General features: G+C 47.1%; 1 protein-coding gene across 1 annotated transcript in view; it reads left to right on the top strand.

Moving 5' to 3' along the window:
- LOC144170767 (zwei Ig domain protein zig-8-like) overlaps positions 1-9,770 on the top strand; it is a 314,979-nt gene extending 305,209 nt beyond the window's left edge. The window contains exon 6 of the mRNA XM_077700756.1: positions 8,013-9,770. The gene's annotated coding sequence lies outside the window, so the exon portion shown is untranslated. The remainder of the gene's footprint in view (positions 1-8,012) is intronic.
- The last annotated feature ends 8,371 nt before the right edge of the window (positions 9,771-18,141 follow it).

Raw genomic sequence — 18,141 nt, 5'->3', positions numbered from 1 at the left:
GCTTTGCGGGGTGGGTGACAAAGCCGCGAGCCCCTTCCTTTCCGGCCTCTTTAGCGCTTCGTTTCAGCTTTTTACTCTTCCTCCGCAGGCATGCTTTACACGGGGGCGATTCTTTTTGCATTTAGAAGACTGGGTGTTGCCGTTCGCGTTTGTTGCTTTAGCGCTCACGGCGGTCGTCCGGTAGCACTTGACAGGAGCGGGCTTTTCCTTGGCCCCAAGCGGGTCTCGCGTTTTCGCGTTCCCAGAGCGAGGAGTTGTTGCTTATATTTACCCGAACACTGCGGAGAAAGGAACAAAACTGCCGGAGAACGATGCGAGCAAAAAAGATGAAGTTCCGCCCAAACAGCTTTGGCGAGAGAAACAACAGCGGTGCAGTAGTAGAAAGAGGGAGAGAGAGATACAAAAATAAAAGAAAGAAGGAGAGGGGAGATGGAAATAAAATGGGCCAGGAAGGGACAGAAGAGCCGCAAAGGGGCTTAGGAAGCAGGCTATGGGTTCAGACGATATGCCCGCGAAAACACTGAGGGGAAGAAGAGGAGGAGGAACAGAGAGGAAAACGGAAAGCGAGTCCGCGCCGCACCGACAGGTCTTTTCCTTTCTCGAGGCAAATCCTTAAGCCAGGGGCGCAGTGAGATCGAGCAGAAACGGGATTCCAGGGAAATCTTTCCCCCCATTCGTTCTATGGCTCGTATACAGCGGCCCGTGGCCTGCGTTCTGTGTACGTACCTCTTTTGCGCTGCGGGGCCAGCCTCGGCGACTTAGTTTGGCGACTGCGATCCTAACGTGCGCGCGGAAATACATGTATGGCTGGCCCGCTCTTTCGTCCTCTATTGCCGGCCAAACAATGAAGAGGATGACCATAGAAAACTCGGTCGAACGAGAGCTGGTGTCGTGCGAAAATGTCCTGTCAGCGAAGCCCTTTTCCTAGAAGAGCTGGAGGCAGGTTACGGAAAGGTGCCTCGTTAATCGTTACAGAAAGACAAAAGCTCTTTGCGTCAATGCCGCTATTGGTCACAGCGCGCAAGAAGATATAACATATCTATCAGAGGTTGAGCCGATATCTTTTAGTACTATACCTTTTTCAGCAGCGTCGTTTCTGTGCACGCTTTTAATGGCGTGACACGTGGATTCGTGTCTGATTGTAATCGTGGCGTCAGTATACAATAATAATGTTGAAGAGCGCACCGTTACCAGCAGTCAGCCGAATTCTTGTACTCGACCTGCATTTTTTTCCGTTTTATTGCGTTACTTCCTTTTTAGGATTTCTTCTTCTATTTGAATTTAGCCGACAACCTTCCTTTTTGCAGCATGCATACACAGTATATTCTGGGAATATTAATTTACGCACAGTTATTTTAACTTTATAGGAAGTAGTATTTGCAGTAGATGACAATGCGAAATGTCTCTCAAATTTAAATGTCGCTACATAGAAGTAATAGTTTTACATGATAAAGATATCTCAAGTGGGTCATTATTAATATCGCCCCTAAATGGAAAACATGTCCAATTAGTGCGTATTAGATGCGACGCATCTCATTCACTCGCCTTGTCCCTGCATCCATCCGGCGTTGTTGTCGGCGTTGTCGGCGTCCACCCCTCCCCCATTCCCCTCGCCGTGCCACCTGCGCTTTCCGCCGCTCACCCCCTCTCCTCTCCGATAGCGAACACTCTCTCGCGAGGGGCATTAGATTGGATTCGATTGGCTTGGCTTGGCTTGGCTTGGCTTGGATCGGATTGGATCGGATTGGATTGGATTTGATTGGAACTCTGCAATGCTTCGCATCTCCTCAGGGTTCCCCTCGGGAAGATGGTGTAATTTTTATTTTTGCAGAACACCGGCGCGCAGAAACGGAGAAAATAAGAGAATTAAGCGCTACGTTTATCTTCACTTTCTTCATGCCTCCATTTGTTGTGTACGGTGGTTTCCTAAACAAGGAATAATGCTATCATCTTGAACTTATCACAGCCCCCTAGCTGGCCCCTGTTCGCAGCTTGTCATGTACTTTCTCGCGGTGGCTTGGCGACCTGGCTACACTCAGAGGTTCATTACTTCCGTGTCATCCTTAAATAAAATGACCGTACACAGCTGTATTCGGGTTTTAGGTTCAATCCTTCCTGTAATAAGATGCGCCGATTTAAGTCGTTTGATCACGTAAAATTGGTGCTTATTTCCGCGGGTAGATAAACAAAACAAAAAAATTGCCGCGTTTCTGCTGACTTCGCTTCAAATGTCGCCGAATGATGATACTGTTGTGCCACCCTTCCCAGGTTAAAGGGACCCTGCAGCCCTTTTTTCAACTTCTTCCGAAAAATTAAACACACCCAGTACTTAGATTAAGGGGTGGCGATATACCTCACCAAAAATTACTGCACTATGCCCATCAGATAACTCGTAAAATCGCTCAAAAGATATTTGTCTCTTTCCTGGTCTTGACGTTCTTCGACGGCTCGAATTACGTCACTAAGGCCATGTAGCGGCTGTTGGCCGGTTTTCTTTCAGTTGCAGCAATGAACGCTTTTCGATAGCACATTTTAAAAAAGCCACAAACACAAAGCAGGAATGGAAGGTGTATCTGGTGCGACGAGCACATCACGCAGTGCCGCTCCGTGCTGGCGATAACTATAGCTTTCGCAGTGGTGCCAGACGCGAAGGACAGAGTAAAAGCGCTTATCGAAAGTGTTGCAGGATTCCTTTAAGGCGTCTCTTTCCCCCCTCTCCCACCTGTCACTACTTTCCCCTGACGCCTCACTCCTTCCACGACAAGCGCAGTGAAGGTTTGCTCCAGCAAATTCAATTGCTGCGTTTTCCACTGCTCACGCGCTATCTACTGTAATCTTGCGTTACTGTTGAACATCTAGGAATGCCGCCCGGACAGATGATGTCGCGAGGCATGGATGTTTGTATTTTGGGATCAAAATATTTTTTTCAAGGCATTTTCTTTATATGCTATCGTAAAAATGAAGCATCCCTGCATTTCTAATCAAAAGAACACTGCAAATGTCACCCATGTGTTTATGTTTTAATTCACATATCACTAATGTTTTCTTTTTGCTCAACAATGATGACAAGTGTAAACACTGCAAGCAGATTTAGCAGTATGAAAACGGTTTGACTTAATAAACATCTTGTTCATCAATTCGTTTAAATTTTGGCCGGGCGCCTGCACCGAGGGACAGACAAACCCACAGACTAACCACAATTTTCGTCGTTAGGTAGCCACGAACAACTATCGTCTATAAAAACTGCATAATCTATATTACCACCTAAAATTTTATGCCATTTTTCTAGCACCGCATTACTCAGGTTCAGCTTAGCCAATCCGCTCAATACATTGCCTAAGTAGGTAACGTGTAAGATCTTAACAAATGATTGATGGACATTATATAGCAGGCAACATTGTTCCTTCAAATCAGTCTATGGTACAATAGGTTAGTAGCTGATGTTCTATATTGCAAGCTAACGCTTGGGTTGGGGCTAGTTCGTTTATCATAAACCAGTGAAAGAGCGCTTAAGCGAAAACAGTAAAAGAAGACACGAACACGAGCGCTATCAACTGAGCAATATTTATTGCTTCCGAAAATATGAAAAGAAAAATATAATTACTTCACACTCGTGCGCAAAAAAAAAAAAAAGAATTAACTCCAATCCACGCTGGGAAGGTGTCTCAAAAGCAACGCTGTAAACGACATCCATAACAATTGTCCATGCGACGTCACTAGAATTCACACATGTGGCTCTACAAAGAGTGAAACCAGAGATTCTGCCATCCGTTGCTTGGCATTCGCGGGGGCGGCGTTCCGAACGCAGCGCCGTCGGCCACGGTCGGGCTAGAGTGGCGGAGGCCGCCGCTGTAGTTCGGCCGTGCGTCGGCAGAAAGAAAACGGGGAGGAGCGTCTTTCGAAGGGTGCGACAGCGGAGCCTAGCCATCCTGATGTGCTTGCTCGGGGATACACCACCGCGCGACACACGCGCAGACACCGAGGCAATTCGGCATGAGAGCTTAGTGATTCCCATATAGCATAGTAAGTTTAAGAACTGCGAGAAACTGGGGGGGGGAGGACTATTGTAATTGCTATTTATCAGAACCAGTTGCTCCTTTCGCCTTTTGTAATACATGTTAAAAGTCAACCGATATCCGACCGAATCGGTATTCACCAATTTAGAAAACGGAGTCCCATTCGTGGCAAGTAGAGCGCGACAGGAAGCATTTCTCTAGTAGCCAGATGTCTGTATGTGGTCTCTACATTTTGTTTTCCGCCCTGCAAACCAATTCTTAAAGAGCGAAGTCGGCGCTCCTCTTTATCTTACACCGTGATCTCCTAGAAAAGGCGTCCTCCCCCTCCTTAGCCGCTGAATCAAAACCAGCGTCTGTCTCCCCATCTCCGCGCGTGTTCGCGTAGCCTAGTCGTTGAGACGATGGGCACTCGCTCCACTTCTATTTGGGCCTAGGTTGGATTCCTGACGGTGCCAGTAGTTTTATTCAGCGGGGTTGGGAGTTTCGTGCGGCGAATGGCACGACGGAACCGTTTGCTGGTAGAGGTAGAAAGTTTTGCTTTGAAAAAAGAAACACAAACAAATATATAAAGTGCAAGCGCATCTGCTGAGCCATCCCCATTCCAAACACATGTTTAGGTACCCAAGTTCCTTCTTGCACAAAGCTACCGAAGGGGTGCTCCCGCAATCTTTGTCATCCTGGGCTACCCTCATGCCTCGTAGAGTCCGCGTACGCGTGCATCGGATAACCTTTTGAGCGCCTTACTGCGTTCCAAACTTTGGGAGCACGTTTGGAACACGTTTGCTCAGGAGGTTTCGCGATACATGCGCACGCGAAATCTACGAGGCGGGGGGCGTAGCCCAGCGTGGCAGAGATTGCGGGAGCACCCATTATTTCGATTTGTTTTTAATCGCCTTCAACTCGTTACACCATTCAGGGACACCATAAGGGGGATTACCACACAACAATAAATGGCGGCAACATCTCACAAACCTCCCACTAAGAAGGTACTTATTTGGTATTCCTACGCGATCGCTTACATGGTTTGTATGCGTTTTCAGTATTCCGTAAGCCTGCGTCTTGTTGACGTAACTTAATAACAACGAACACAAACGGCCTTTTGTTTGCGCTACAACGTTCCCCTCTTCGGCAATTTAGGTGCTACTCTGCGGCCCCGTGTGGTCGCCGGTTCTCCGCGCTCGCCCAGCGCGCGTTGATGTTCGCCTGAGCGCTATTGATGAGCGCACCAGTTCTCGGGCGCGCGCAATGCGTTGTAGCCGCAATACGCGAGCGAATGTTCGCGGAAACCAAGACGGAGTGCTCCCCATCCCACCTTGTGGCAGCTTTCGATTTGCGGGCTTCGGAACGCCGCGCACTTCTGAGGCGCGTCTGCCTTTCGTCTGTATTTCTGCCGATGCTGCACTTAATGTCTGTTTCTTCTGTGTGTGCTCGATTGCGCTTTCCTCTCTGCGAAGCCACTGCGCTGTGGTGTTGCTACATTTTCTCCTTCGTGGGAATGCGCGTGTATTACGCGTCATTCAGGCGCGCTGCATAAATTTAGACACTTCTTATATTGGAAGCATTTCTTGGTGGATGAGGCCGGGTTTTTTTTTATCGATTCCTTTCGCCGTTTCTCGGCGTCGTCTTGTTTTTGAAGCCTTCTTTAACTTTGAGGGTACCTACGGCATCGCAGAAAGCATTCTTGCCTTCACAAATATCACGAAGGCAAAGAAAATACCGAACTACTAAAACTGGTGGAATGGAACATGCACTTAACGGTGTTCAACGCATACAACCTTCATTAGCATCTAAAACAAGACATCTGTACGCAAGCAAACATTATAGTGTTCTTTTAATTAAACATCAGCAGTGAGTGGGAATATACGAAAAACAAATAAAATAAACGGCGTTGAAGGGAGGCGAGTTACAATCCTCAAAAAACGTAAAAATGTGGGCTGGGGCGGTGGCGGGCACAACAAAAACAAAACAAGGAAACGCTGGCTAGCACTGTTAGTTTGTGCGGCCGCTCTTTCATGCCCTAAATCCCATTCCGCCGTGCAGGTTAGCGAACCGGGCTCTACATTTGGTTAACCTCCCTGCCTTTCCACTGGCTCTTCTCCTGCTCCAAAGTAAAACACGAAATATCTTGAAAAAAAAAAACACAGTTTTTGACGTTTACTGGGGTTTCTGTATATCATCATCATATTTTATTTCCTTAAAGACCCCACAAGGGGGTATTACATAAGGGGTGGATATACAGAGTAAAAAAACATTTGCCACATAAGGGGTTGGTATACAGGATATAACAAACTTTTGCTACACAAGGGGCCTATACAAGGTATAAAACATTGTTACATAGGGGTGGATATATACATTGCCATAAGGACTCACTGACAGAGTTGAGTCGTTACATTTTTAGTGAAAGTTGAAGGGCAGGTGATTGTGACGACGTGGTTTGGGAGGTCGTTCCAGTCCTTCACAGCACGCGGAAAGAAGGACGCAGAGAAGGTAGCAGTCCTAGTGCGGTAACGGGAAACTTGGAGGGGGTGGCTGGGGCGGTGCGAAATGTATGTCGGGGGGATGACGTATGGAGGATGGTTGAGGGGCGAATGAAACAGCTTGTGAAACAGGGAAAGAGTGGCTATGCGGCGTCGAAGGGAAAGTGGCTGTAATCCAGATTGGGCTTTTAAGGATGAAACACTAATGTCATAAGAATATGACGAATGTATGAATCGGGCTGAGCGATTTTGAATTCATTCTAGGTCATTGATTAGGTAATTTTGAGGCGGACTGGATATATCTGAGGCGTATTCCAGTTTCGGCCTGATGAGGGAGCAGTTTTACGTGCTGAGGTGCGCAACGCAGATGACGTTTCACGAATCCCAATATTTTGTTTGTAGATGCGATAATGTTTGTGACATGCGCATTCCAAGTTAGATCCAAGATAAATGTTCCAAGATAAGTGTTCCAAGATTCCAAGATAAATGTTATCACAACGTTTACGAAGATTGCGATATGAAAAGAGTGTACATATTTAGTTTTCGCACACCCCTTTATTGTGAGCATGTCGTCTGCTATACTCCTGTTTCGGGAGTTCCCTCGTTGTTGTTTTTTGTTTCAAGTTGTTCATTTACGTACGTCAGCGAAATGCACTTCCAATGATGGATCTTTGTTCAAGCTTCTAGCATCTCTTTTCTTGAGTTTACGTTATAGTAGATGAGGGCAGAGCATCTTGCTTGTTATATTTACATGGGCTCTTCGAAGTTACGTGATTTCTCCCATCGGCACCCAACGCATTCAACTTATCAGTGTCGTGAAATTGCAGTAGCAATGAAACTCTAGGAGGATGGCCAGTGACCGGGAATGTTTTATGCGGCGATGCGGTTAAAAGCGACGCGACATTACCTCCTATCAGCTGCCTCACTCACTTAGCATACATTACGGTTTATCAACAAAAATGGGGTACCACGTTGGATGCCTAATTAGGCGCTTATCCCAGTTTGACTTCAAAGAAAGGCATCCGAACTCAATACAAGACGGAGAGACCGTAGGGAAGCATGCGTACTGACGGACGAGGATCGAGTACTCTTGCCTCTGTCCTTGACATGATGTTGACAAATTGTGATGTAGGCCGTCGCAGCAGCATTTTTGTACGCCATGCTCGTGAGGTTCATTATTGTTACTACGGTTTGCAACGTTCATGGTGAGCTTTGTGAGCCTGAAACACCACAACAAAAAGTATGATAAAAAATATTTACTGACATCTTCCACATCAAACCGTCAGCTCAGGGTTACCTTCTGTCAACCGTGGTTTTTTAGCGGTCGGAAAACAATTTGGGCAAAGCTTTCATGAATTCTGTTCACATTAAAAACGCAACACCCCCTCCCCCCGTCTTCCGGACAAAAGATAAAACAAGAAACCCCGAAATGAGATATCTCGCCCCAACCAGTACAAAATACTGGCTGCATTTCGCAAAAATTGTGAACTTTTGTTAATTCTCCCTTTTCTACTTACAGGTGTGAACACCTCAGCAAAAGCTCATAAGGGTTACTGGGTGTCGTCGGCGAGCCTGGATCTACTCTCACCTCAACCTGCGTGCAAGAAACACTGGTCTCTCTCCCGTGCGTGTGTGTGTTAAGTGATTGGGTGAATAAGGACGTCAGTAGAAGCCTGCAAGCCCCGCCAAACTTGCAGTGGACAGAGTGACAGACCCGACATCCCTTGGCCATCAGCGTCAACGCCGCTGGATGCCCATCAGTTGTGCTTTGGTGACATGACTTTTGACTTCGCGCACGCGGACAAGTGGGCACGAAGTGGGCGGGTTATTGCGTGCGCCCAAGTGAAACCCACCCTCTGTACCATAACCTGCGCATCATCCGTTCAAACGCGACATTCCAGAGCGCTCAGGACTCGCTTCGGTGGCTGGGCAAAAGGGTATTGGGAGTGGCAGGGGGAATTCTGTCTAGTCAGGAAAGCTCTGAGCGGGAAAGCTGCAAGCAGAAAGAAAATAATCTTACGCGCGAAAGATGAAAGGAAGAATTTGTGGGCCGCCATTCCAAATGTCTCGTTTCCTTCCGTGCCGTGATCATGGAAGTTATTCGCGAGGATCGATGCTGCTGCGGACTGTAATCCAGACAAACGCAGAGCGCAGCAAACGAAACAGCTGACACGGAGGAACTTAAGGCCCGAGAATTTTACCGTCTTCCGCGTTTTCTGCAACGGTAACAACTCGAAGCGGTATTGGGTGGATAAGGTTGACTTCAGAAACGAGATGTTGGTATCTGTTCCCTATAAAGCCAATTTGCTGTATACGTATTGCCGTAGTTATTTCTTTTTCCTATGATCGCTGCTACGTTTTGAGCAAACAAACTATGACTCTTTCCTGATTTTTCTTTTTCGGCATAGGACAGATTACGGTTCGTAAATGGGAATGTCTTCCTTGATAGATTCTTGTTCCTAAGTTAAGTTCATCACCCGAAAATTTCGTTATATTTTTTATGTTTTTTAAAAAATGCATTTCCATCCAAATTACTGCATCTTTTCAGGGTTAGGATATGTATACGTTGCTGAAGAAAATCTTTTTTTCGTTTCAGTGGATGACTGCAGTGTAATGGAAAAGGATTCTGCTGGGTCGCACGCTGCCACATCCATCCATTTTTTGCTCAAAATTGCAGAGACATTCGTTTTTTAGCAACTTAAATCCACTGGCTAAGGAATATATTGTAATGTGTTACTTTTGTGAACTACACAGCTATTTAAAAAGAAATGACCCGGACTCTACACGAAGCATTTTTTATCCTTCAGCTGAGGGCAACAACATGGGGGAGTCTTGCTATCGTGCTTTTTGTTAAAGGCCTCCTGGGACGCCTAGCAATTCGTTCTTTGTGTACATGTTTAAACAGCACCAAAAAAACACCAACAAAAAGAGGAACCCCGAATGTTTATTGCCAGAACTTCATGGCGGCCTTGTTAAAGGATTTCACGTTGCACATGGCTGCCACACTGAAAAAAGCCGTTCCTCGTCGCAAAAGTGATACATCCGAAGAACAGTTGTTGCTGCAGATTGTTTGTAATCAACTGTCCAGTTTTTAATCGTTGGCCTCGTGTATATATCGTAAGATGAACCACTATAAAAGTGTTTAAGAATGCGGTTAAAAGTCATTTTTGACACTTGATGTAAGAAAGTTACTGAAGTAGGCGTTGAATGTAAATACATGAATGCACATCTCTGTCAAATGAATAATTGTTGGGACTTTGTAAATAAAGGTGGATATGTTGACAAACAGTTCTCGATTTTTGTCCGTGTGTATGGCTCGTGGAGGCTCTGTTCAAACGCGACATTCCAGAGCGCTCAGGACTGCTTCGGTGGCTGGTGAGAAGGGTATTGGGAGTGGCAGGGCTTCGCAATGACACAGACAAGATCCGCAATTACAACGCTCTAATTCGTATGTTCAAATAGTCTGCATGCAACGCATTGTGCCCAGTGATGTTTCTAGCGACAGCAGATGACTTGCCACATATGCCAAAAAGTTTTCTCGGCGTTCACAGCAGCTCAGGAATAGTAAGGATAAACCACTCACCAAAAGCGTCTTTGTGGGTAGGCTTAACCATAATGCCCAATGGCCAATCACTGCTTCTAAGTAAGAAAATTTGGTGAACAACGAAGCTGTGGATACCACTCCCTTCGGAAGCTCTATCTGCGCTGAGACACAACGCGCTGCAAAATGTCACATATGTACGGCGGAGTGTCGAAGCACAGACCATAATTAAAGCAAAGCTTTTTACCTCTACCCCACAAGGATTCTTTCGTGACCGTTGGTGTCACCAGAAAACTCCCGCGAACAAATAAAATAATTCCTTAGCGCAGCCAGGATTCGAACCTGGAACTAATAGAGCACCAAAGCGAGAGCTCGGTGTCTTACCGATTTAGCTACGAGCCCATGCGGAGACGGGGAAGGCAGGTGGTGTACTCATCGTACGCATTAACGGGTTTACCCCCTGCATTCTTGCTAAATGCCACTTGATAGCGTCACGCGGTCTCCCGCGCCGCTCTGCGCTCCGCCCACGGCACGTCTAGCGGTCCTGCGCGCCCCTTGCGGATATGCTAGAAATTACAAAATTAAAGAACGCTCACACGAACGCATGTCATCTCACTTCTAGTACGCCAGTGTCCTAAAGCCTATGGCCTCCAATGTTCACGCAAGAAATCACAGCTCCTTGTCATTCACCCTCACACCAAACGACACATCAAGGAACACCTTCAAATACTCCTTGATGGCCAGCACAGAATCTAACTCCGCTTGATGTACCCCCGGACTCTTGGCGACGAGAACTAAAGGTTCTCCCTTGCTTAAAAATACGAACCCCTCACACGATGGGGGTCGCCGACAAGGCCGGGCTCAAGCGCTCGACCCCATCCTGGGTGGGGATCATGAAGCCGTCTACACAGACGCCTCCCAACATCGAGAGCAGCAGTATGCCATCATCCTACCTATCTCTAGAACTATGCTCCTGGTGTGTGCCTCACTCAAAACCCAAGGCATGACGGCAGCAGAAGAGGCAGCCATCGCCTTGGCTCTCAGTCAACAAGGGGCTGAGAATGTAGTCACCGCTTCCCAACGTCTACCAAAATTACCAGTCGGGTTGGGGGTCCCGACTTGCACTGCGTGTGCTAGAAAAACACTCTCCAAACGGCTCCATTCAGTTCATCTCGACACCCGCTCACGCCTTAATGGAGGGCACCGAACACGGCTACCAACATGCCCTGCGGTTTTACCCTCCCCCCTCCCTGGCTATGAAGCTGCACGAGGACAGTCATCCGCTCGTCACGTTCAGGGACATAACCCAGCATTATGGCCTTCAGAGACAGACCGTACCTCCGCCTTACCCTGACCTTTCCAGAGGACAAAAGACTACCCCACGGCTCATACAATCCAGGTCCTTCCACGCCCGACGTGTATTTCCTTAATGCACCCAACTCGCTATGACGCTCAATGTAAATTTTGCTCAGAAGTAGGAACACTCCGCCACATAAGCGGGGTGTGCGACTTTAGCCCTGAGCACCCTCCTCTCTTTCCGTCAACTACCCAATTAAAGCAATTGGAGATGGTGCTGTCCTGCCCCTCTCCGCCTACCCAGCTTCAGCTGGTGTACAGGCGGCGAGCACTGCCTATGGGCTCCAGTGGAGAAGGAACCACTCCCCTGGGCCGCACTCTGGGCCGTTCAGAAATCTGAAAAGAAGTATTTCTTCCTCCTCATCCTGCTCCCTCTTCCATCTATGCCGCTGATCTCGTCGCCTCCGTCCGCGGCGGCAGAAAAAGGAGAACTCCGATCGTCTAGCGCCGGCTTTGAGCTTCCTTTAATTTTGTAAAAAAAGTTTCCACTCATGTGCTACACCAGTACAACTCAAACCAACCACCGTTCATACATCATGCATTGATTTATTAATTGCCAAGAATATCTCTTTAAAGTAACAACGGGTGTGGTTAGGTGCATTTTACTTTTCTCTGGCTTCACTATTTGTAGAGCGACGTGAGGGACTTTAAGTGCCGCCTCATGGGTCATCGTCGTGAGTGCCGTGTACAGCTTTGCTTTTCAACCACATTCACATGGTGGATTGGCCTGAATTTTTTTTGGATTAAGTTGAACGCTACACTAGGCGTCGGCCTACTTTGCCCCTTTTACTTACATGAGTAGACATTCAAAAATCACGCACTCCGCCTATTAAATCATGCACCCCTCCGTCTCCGATTAAAATCATGGCCCCCTCCAACGATGGTGTAACACGAAGTTTCCTTGTGATGGATTCTTTGATTGGCCAATCCCACACTGCGAGTATGTTCTACTCTGGAGGTACGCACCCCTTTTCTAGAATACCCAGAGCAACTCTAGGGTGTGCAATCCGTAGGCCTAACGTTTGGGTTTCGGGTGTACGGCGCGAATCTGTAGCTTCTGCCTGGCGTTCACTTCGACAATTTCGAAATGGGCAATGGGATAGACGCTTGCTTTATAACGTGAGGTGCCGAGGTACCAGGTTCGATTCTGGCCACGGGAAGTGTTTTTTTCTTTCACTTCACCAACGGTCACTGATCCCCATCGTCAGAGAAAGTTGGCTTTCCTGCCGGGTGTACTGGCGTACCAATCCAGTAACTCTGCTGGCGTACAACGGCATCAGTGCGAACACCAAGGTTTGCTTTAAAAGAAAGGGTAAAAGTAAAAACAGACGTTGTAATTGTAAAACAAAAAAACAGAAATGTTAACAAGATGTTGCCACCGTCGCTCAGTAAAGGGACAAAGCAAGAAAAAATACTTTAAGAAATAAAAACGGACGTTGTAATTGTAAAATGTAATTAACAAGACGTTGCTGCGGGTGCTGAGTACAGGGACGAAGGGAGAAAAAATGCCTTACAAACACAGACATTTTTCCTTCATCTTCCTGTTACTACGACTGAGAGCCTTGACCAATCACCCTTGTCAGGCTTATCGTAGGTAACCTTAACGTTGAGCTTAAAGACAGGCCAAGCAACGTCGAACTCATAAAACGTCCACGGCCACTTGATGAAAGAAAGTCCCTTTCATCGGGCAGCCGTGGTCCATCAAGCTGTGGACACCTGTCGACGGTAGACCTCCAAAAGTTGTTTTAAGCATGACGTCAGCCCGTCGAATGCACCGGCTTTCGACCTAGAGAACCCAGGCTCGACGCTGGACCCAGGATGTGCTTTCTATGTGCCCCATCATCATCATCACCCGAATAAACACCATAGCAACACTAAAGTAAGTTTCTTCAAATACGCCTGTAGGAATATAAATAAGGCGGCCTTAAATTTGTTTCCGCAAACACGGCGCGTATCACCGAAATTCATGCTATCGACAAAACGAGACTTGTGAAACTTAAGTTTGAAAAGGAAAGTCAGCATATGCGCATCAAGGCGGGTACTGTGAGACGTACTGTGCATCTGCGCCATTTGAAAACAGCGAATACCTGGCATTAGTAAATGAGTGCAGTACATTTAATTAAGGTTTTTCCTGGTAATACGACAGAATAACACCGTACCTACCGCTTTCCAAGACCAACGAGTCTGCAAATCTCCGCTCAACCAACAAGATTAGGTCAAGCGATGCATAAAAAGGGAAGCGGCAAGGTACAGGTGAAGAAAACGGTCAAGGATCTTTTGGGCCTCATAAATTGGGAATTTCTTCTATATCACCGAAGAACACTACTCAAGTGGCTAAGTTACTTTCCTTTCCATTCGCGTCCATGGGGTCGATTCTTCTCCATGCGATAGTTATTTTCTTAGTTAGATGACAGGATTTCTCTGTGGCAGGTGTTGGCGCCAGCGTCAACTGCGGTGGGAAAGGTTACGTGCTTTCAGATCGCATCTTCTGTGGGCGCCTTTTCCGTACGTGAGCTGACCTTGCCAAGTTACGGTTTCAGCTAAAAAAATTGATGCGACGTACGAGCCTTAGCTTATTGCTGCAGTAGGACCGTGATTTGCAGGCGGGAGCTTTACGACGGAATCGACGGCGTGGAGGCGAAGGTGGTTCGGTCACATAGTACTTGCAGATGCATACACTAGAACACCTGAATATATATTCAATTCTGCAAGAATGTTCTTTAATATAAAACAACAAGTGTTATTTACATGATGACAAAGGTGTTCTGGATCCCAAGCTAAAAAAAAAGCGAATTAAGGAAGCGAACATGTTCACAAGAAGCTGGTTGTGCGAAAGGACATCGGGCGGTATTCATTAATCCAGTAAATGGTTTAATGGTGTGTGTTAGGTGTTTGTTAGAGCGTTGTAATGGTCACATTGAATTTCGTTAGGCATTTTTTGTCTTCGACTTCCTTATGCGTTAGTACAATAAGTACCAAAGATAAACTTCGTTCTGGCGTCAGGGGACCCATTGAAAACGTAGAAGCACCCGTGCGGGGTGAACACTCATTTGCAGAACGAAAATAAACGCCCATCTGCTCAATTAGCATCGCGTTCTCGTCGCACATTATAACGGTGCCATCAATGAAAGTTCCCCCGTTCTAGATTGCGAATCTCGGAAAAAGACGGAGCACTATTTGCTTCCCCCGCACGAGAGAATAACGGGGCACACGTTGAGACATTCGAGGCCGCTTAAAAACAAAACATACGAAGGACGTCTCCCCGCACACACGGGGGTCCGCGCCGCTCTGCCTCTTGCTTTCCATATCAGGCACGACCGAAGTAGCGACCCCATCGACGCACAGCGGAGGGAAGGAGGACGGGCAGTGGCTCGCTCCTTTTTCGAAGCTCATTTGGGCCGCCTGTAAATTATTCACAGGGGTTTCTTGCGCGGCTCCGTTCCTGCCCCCCTTTTATTATTGGGGAAGCGGGCCGAGCGCACCGTGGCCGGAAGTCTCTCAAGGACGGCGACACTGCAGTGTGGACAGCCTCCGGGGAATGAATTTTACCACCGATGCTATTACGAAAGCAGTCGCGGCATGTGCCGAAAACCCAATTTAATCTGTTCCCCATTCCTCCGTGGTTGCCGTTCGTTCGCTCACCAAATGTCGTCGTCTTTACAACATGCCGACGGACATAGATCTCCTTAACCCTAACGGCCCTATTTCCTCCTCCCACCTACCCCTTTTCCCCTCTTTCCTGTACTGCAAAGGAGAGCAGCGTATGCGAGCGTAATAAAAGAACCACGCCACCTTCATGTTTGATCTAAAGACATCATTGCTCAATTTCGCAAAACTCTGTTGTATTCGTTGATGAGGTCAGCCGTCCGAGATGAGAAAAAAAAATTGTCTCCTCGAAAGCATCAACGCCAAAAATTGAACCGATACGCCTTGTTCGGGAGATTATTTATTGCTAATGGGATTGCTCTTGATCTGCCGTAAAGCGGTCAACAGCCTTTGGCCCAGTGTACTCTTTATCGAGGCCTCAAGCTCAAATATAGCGACCCTGTAATAGCTCTACTTTTTTTTATAAAACCAATCCTGATTACGAAGTAACCATGGATTGCCAAACAGGAGGCCAAAAACCGCTCGCTTTCGCCGCGGACCATCATTAATCTCGTGAAATGTTTGAAGCCATCGTTGTTAAAGGATGGCGTCAAATATTTTATCTTAGAATAAGATATAGGGCATTGAAGAACCCAACGAAAAAGAAAGATCCAAAATAATACAATTAGTAAACATACCCGGTGGGACCCAACTTCTTCCCTCCGGCAAAAGTTACTTGCTTTATTGTAGCAGGCAAACTTGCGCGTCTAAATAAAGTCGCGGATAATAACAGAATTCACGGCCCCATCATGTTTTCATAAAATCACAAATTTTGGCGCCAATATTGCAAACTTTCTGCGAAGAGCTTTCAGGCTTTCAGTGGCCTGTTTGCTTTCTCCGTGCTCCTCATTAAGGTAATGTCAGTAACATTTTCTCCGTTGCATCACAGAGTGGGCTGCGTGACTACTAGCTCCAGCGAAAAGTATGTCCGTACCTACGTACGTCACAAGGTCATCTCCCCTCCCCCCAAATCCCATGCAATACACCCTCCCTGGTAGCGCATGACGAGAGCCAAACATAAGCGTTGTTTTTTTTTCTTAATCTTGAACTACGTCTAGAAGACATGTAAATGGTTAATAAAGCTCTGTTTATTGTGTGTGGTTATAAGCCTCCTATATACATCTGGGCAGTTAACACAGAAACCTTGAAACAAAACCTTTGAGGAACATTCTTGACGTGGCTGCGTTCTCTCTCTCATAAAGGTTATAACCCCAGCCTCGCTCATCAGATCCAGCCACTTATTTAAGGGCCATTTGGACAAAACACTACTTTGTTTAATTTTAAAGAACTTCCCTTTTGTACCTCACTCAGCTAAATTCCAGCCACACAGGACGTTCTTCAGCACGCACGAAGTTCCCCAAAATTTTCAAATTTCGGGCTTGAGTGACGTGGTATTTGCAGAAGGGCCGTACTTAGGACCATTACTAAAAACATAACTATCGGTCTGCGAACTGCATGATAGCATTCAAACGATACGATGAAACGAATCAGGACACCTCCCTGCCATCGTCCAGTGATTTTTCTTCGCGATGGTTTAGCTCGGTGGCCACAAATCGAACAAACAAGATTAGGTGAAGCCATAGAAAAGTTGCCAGAAGGTGGCTGGGGAGTCGCCACTGCTCCAGTTGTTCACTTTAATATCTCCATTAGTTCTTCGAAGTTTTCTACAAAATTAGTGCCATTGTTGTGAGGACAAAGCAGTCATGTTTACGAACCCAACTTGTATTCTGTCTTCATGGCCCGTTTGAGAGACTGCCATTTCGAGTGCCCCATGTGGGTATCAGATCATCGGGATAAGTCATTACAACTACTACAGTTATGTGCAGTGAACTTGACAATGGAAATACGATGGGTCTGTTGAAGTTCCAGTGACGGCAAGCGGTCAGCTACTCCCGCGCACCGCTTGGGGCATGAGTACTAGAGGCCATAAGTGTTGCCTCAACGATTAGCATTAGGAAGCGGATTCGTTTATGGGCTTCCGACGCACAGAGCTAGCCGACCAAGCCACTGCTTGGGTTTCAGACGATGGTAGGCCATCTGTCTGCTTTGGACCATATGCGTTGACTTCTGGAAGGGGGGGGGGGGGGGTGGAATACGGCTGGGCCGATAGGTTCCTGAGACGCTAATGGCTTTCCGAGACACGAAGGTCGCAATTACGATCCGCAGCTCTTACAGCCAGTGCTCGCCGCCACTGCACGCGTGAGATGCAGCGTTCCGCTGAATGGTGCTGCCGTCCCCCATCAGTGAAAACAAGCTGCCGAAAGAGCCGATTACAGCGTCGTTAAGTTATGTGTCTGCCACGGACTTCCCAGATATGCTTCCTGGCTGGTGTGCACTGCCGAAGAGCTGAACCGTTACGATTCAAGCCGGCGTATCCGACTCAGTGCTGACCCCGGTTCGTGGGCTCCATCAGTCATTTCAAGAGGCAGTCCCGATCCTTTCTGTGATGTATAAATCTGTTTCGCACTGCCGGTTTATGGTCGCGGTTCATTTTCGCGAGACTGGTTTTATTGCGAACCATTATTGAACTACATCTATTGCAATCTAACTGTAACGAAAGAAGCTAAACCTGTGCGTGTATTGGGGAGCGGCAGTACGCACTCTTTCACATTTTGGAAGGAAGGAAGGATGTAGAAGGAAGGCAGGAAAGTTAAGCTGGCTGGAGCCTAGTTTGCTATCCTGCATGTGGGGAAGGAAAAATAGGCAAAAAAGAGAAAGGAAAGAATAAAGAAAAGTTAGAACATACAGGTATGCCTAGCGCTGAAGACTAAGCGTTCAAGTTCAGTGATTGCCACGGGAGGCTGCCAGTCCATAGTCTGGTGTTTACGTTCGCCACCCGTACAAAGCGTAAGAGTTCCTTAATCACCTTTTGAGCGGATTATAGTGAAGGCCAGTGGCACAGAATCTTTTCCTCCGATAATGGCCGCCGAGAGTTCAGGTTCCTCAGTGCTGACGATAGCTTCTTTCTTTCGGGCGAGTAGCGTGGGCAATCGCATAAAATGTGGCGTATCGTCTCCGGTGTGCCGCACGTTTCGCACTCCTCACTTGCTGCTGCCATTCCTATTAAATATGACTAAGCATTTGTGAATGCCGCCCCCCCTTCCCC

The sequence above is a fragment of the Haemaphysalis longicornis genome, unplaced genomic scaffold, assembly GCF_048455015.1.
Source record: "Haemaphysalis longicornis isolate Haplotype H1 unplaced genomic scaffold, Haemaphysalis longicornis Haplotype H1 scaffold_2, whole genome shotgun sequence".
NCBI classification, from domain to species: domain Eukaryota; kingdom Metazoa; phylum Arthropoda; class Arachnida; order Ixodida; family Ixodidae; genus Haemaphysalis; species Haemaphysalis longicornis.
Note: the sequence above shows the minus strand (reverse complement) of the source record. Positions and strands in the feature narration are given on the sequence as shown.